This window comes from Apium graveolens, chromosome 2 (assembly GCF_009905375.1).
Source record: "Apium graveolens cultivar Ventura chromosome 2, ASM990537v1, whole genome shotgun sequence".
NCBI lineage: Eukaryota > Viridiplantae > Streptophyta > Magnoliopsida > Apiales > Apiaceae > Apium > Apium graveolens.
Genome location: NC_133648.1, coordinates 165,667,603 through 165,671,450, shown reverse-complemented (window position 1 = coordinate 165,671,450; position 3,848 = coordinate 165,667,603). Strand labels below are relative to the sequence as shown.

Genomic DNA, 3,848 nt, shown 5'->3' with positions numbered 1-3,848 from the left:
AAAAGTGAATATTCGGACCCCTTTGCCAATTGCCTACATACCCTATATATATGGATCAAACTCAATGTAATTGTCTAGGGTTGAAATCCATTTTTTGGACAATAACCCACATTTTTTATGAGTCAAACCAGTTCTCACATTTGTTCCAACAGTTTCCAAGTGAGTTCCTAGACACCAAAAATAGCATTCTGTAGCAAAAACAAATGTTACAATAGGGCACCTAAAATGTTACCTTAGGCCAAAAACAGCCTAAGGTAAAATAAAATTTGTGTTAGTTTTTTTGCTGATACCATGGGGTACCTAAGCTAACATATTATCCCCTACTGTAACATGGGTTTTTCTGTTACCTTAGACCCTTAAGGTAACATAAATCAATCTTAATGTAACCTAAAATATATGTTACCTTAGAGTGGCACAAAATTTTTAAAAATATGGGCCCCACACTGTGGTAACGTGGCATGATGTTGCATGGGGCCACTGTGGTGACGTGGCATGTGGGACCCACAGTGGTGACTGGCTTGTGGTTCCCACAGTGATGACGTGGCATGTGGATCCCACAGTGCTAGCATAAAATTTATACCTGGGGTAACACTTTAAACAACCTACTTTAATACTTTATGAAGCTACTGTAACAATTTACCAGGAAGAAAAATGAAAAACTAATATTAGAAAGTGTAAAAGCGACTACCGAGAACCAATATATTACATTAATCTAATACTTTCCAAATTTCATAATCTCAACTACATTCATAACCAGTCTACAGTCTACAGAAATCACAATAAATTTAACCAATATAACCAACTAATCTACATCCCAAAACTTGATCCGCTTCCTGGTAGTAGCTGCCGAGAACTTGATATGTATGCATTCATCAACAAATATATAGTTGTTAATGCTGAAATGAGAAAGAAACACATTTTAGGTCATATAATACCCTATATATATACGCCATACAAAAGTATTGTACTTCTATATTCTATAACAAATACTATTTTACATACCTGATGCATATATACATACAATAATACCTGCAAAATCAATGATGCCAATGTATCTCTCCATCTAGCTAGCATTTTTTGCTGCATCAACATGAACAACAGGCACACTCAGAATTTTATGTTTGGCCATTAACTGGACAGCTTCAGCAACACTGGTACCATAATTGATCAGGTTTAAGGTTGCTATATATAAGTATACATTACATAATATATAACTATGCATAGTAAATTTGAGGCTAAACTTCTGGACTTAAACACATAAATTTTCAGAAAGAAAAAAAAAGATGAAGTAAAATGTGAACATTTTATCACTATACCAGTTCACTTACAAGGTAATGAAGTAAAACATATCTCTCGAGGACGCAGAATTGAGGCAATTATGTTGCTAAGAGTTTTTCGCCAACTCTTTCTCTGAGAACATATGTGGGAACTCAAAGTCAGTTCTTTATCAAGCCACAATATTTAAAGAAAAAAATATTACGTGTGATGAGTGGATTTTATATCCACTTGGAGTGCTTTATTACAAGCTTAAATTGGTGTTTTGGACTCAAGTTGTTGGTATTTTGATGTATTTTTGTGTTATTGCATTTCAGATATCAGTTAAATGAAGAAAAAAGTTTTTAAAGGAAATATGATGAAAAGTGATCAGAATTGGAAGCCAAGGCCATTGTAAAGTTGTAGAGAATCTCAATAGTTTCGTGTGGGCAGTTGAATCGCCTAATTTTGACGAGTAGAACTCAAGTTATGGCCGGAACAAGATTCATCAGAAATTTTTCCAGACAGGAGCTGAGCGCCCATCCAGAGAGCTGAGCGGCCGTCCAGAGAGCTGAGCGCCCGCCCAGAGAGCTGAGCGCCCGCCCAGAGAGCTGTTGGTCGCTGATTTCGTTGAAAAAGCCTTTTTTGAGTGGAATTTGATGATTTTAAAGGTCCAGGTCCACTTGGGGCGTATATATACTTAAAAAAAAGGGTTTTCATCATCCGGGAAGATTGGGATACCAAGGAGAAGACCTAGAAGCACAGAACAACTCCGAAAAAGAAGATCTTGTTTTCAACTTGTGATTCTTTGAATTAGTTTTAACTTTGGATGCTCATTTTCGTTCTTGTTGAACCTAGATCTCGTTTATTCGTACTTTAATTATTATTCAGTTTATTAAGACCTTATTTTAGACCATGCTTTCATTGGAACCCATGGTGACGATGAGTTCAATTATGGGCTAATCGTTATCATGGGGTTCTAGCGGATTTACTTATGGATTTCAATAGTTAATTTGTTTCGATATCTTGGTGTGTGGTGATTGATTGATATCCTAGTATTGGTTGTGCTTATTTGTCTTATGTGCGTAGCTAACATATAAGATAGCGTGTTAATCTCTATTGAAGCGACAGTAAATATAGAGGTTTAGAACTTGCCATGCTAGCATAGGTTCATGTATGTGTATGCATGATTCGTAGGTAACTCTAACCGTTTTACTTGCCCTATGTAATCAAGATAGATAACTTATGCTTAAACCATTATGTTGTCAAATTCTATAGACATATAGGGTCTCAATATAGTTGGTGCCTATTCAGCTTCTATCTCTTTTATGGATGTCTGGTAGAATGGTACTCGTGCAACGAAAGTTGGCGTTTATCATTTTCGTGTTATCTGATTAGTGTCATCACCATCACATGCTAAGGTTAAAAACAATAAGGCTATTGAATGAAGTAGTAATGAAGTTAGAATCCCATGTTTGTCATATATAGTAATTCAACCTCAATTATCTTAGTTAATGTTATTTAGTATAATCTCTTAGTTTAATAAAAACCCAATTTATTATTTGCCTTAGCATTGAGCGATAACCATACATTGTTGCATAGGTGCATAAATTGAACTTAACCTAAACCAGTCTCTGTGGGAATGAATCTGATTTATATCTTATACTATTTGCGAACGCGTATACTTGCGTGTATTTTAGCGCGTGTTATCGCCCTAACAAGTTTTTGGCACCGCTGCCGGGGACTCGGTGTTAATTTTTAGTTTATGTGCTTGTCATCAGTAATCGTTATAGTTCACCGACTCGGATTCTTTTAGTTTCACGATTTATTTGTTTGTGTTTCAGGTACTCATTACAATGGGAGATCCAGCAGCACGAACGAAAGCCTTGATGGATTTTTCTCAACCCAAGATCAATGACATTCAATCTAACATTATCCGGCCAGCTATCACAGCTAATACCTTTGAGATCAAGCCTGGCATAATTCAATGGGTACAGACTTCAGTCCAGTTTGGGGGTTCTCCAACGGAAGATCCCAATACACATATTAGGGATTTCATAGAGATCTGCGACACCTTCAGGTTCAATGGTGTTTCTGAAGATGTTGTGAAGCTGAGACTGTTCCCATTCTCTCTGAGGGACAAGGCTAAGAGCTGGTTATACTCTCTCCCAGCTGGTTCGATTATTACTTGGAAAGATCTTGCTCAGAAGTTTCTTACTAAATTCTTCCCTATGGCGAAGACAGCTGCAATCAGAAATGCTCTTACTCAATTTGCGCAGCAATCAGGAGAATCTTTATATGAAGCTTGGAAGCGCTACAAGGAGATGCTTAGGAAGTGTCCTCATCATGGAATGCCTGATTGGATGATCATCACTTGTTTTTATAATGGGTTGGGAGCACAGTCTAGACCCATGCTCGATGCAACAGCAGGCGGAGCATTATGGGCAAAGAGCTATGAGGAAGCTTATGATCTAATTGAACTGATGGCTGCTAATGAATATTAGTATCCAACCCAAAGATTACCACATGGCAAGGTAGCAGGAGTTTTTGAAGTGGATACAGCTACGACTATCACTGCTCAACTAAAGGCGTTG

At 37.2% G+C, this 3,848-nt stretch overlaps 1 non-coding gene across 1 annotated transcript; it reads right to left on the bottom strand.

Moving 5' to 3' along the window:
- Positions 1-3,500: 3,500 nt before the first annotated feature.
- Positions 3,501-3,607, bottom strand: LOC141710043 (small nucleolar RNA R71). The gene has a single exon (XR_012570585.1). It is a non-coding gene; the product is annotated as a small nucleolar RNA R71 (small nucleolar RNA).
- Positions 3,608-3,848: the final 241 nt, after the last annotated feature.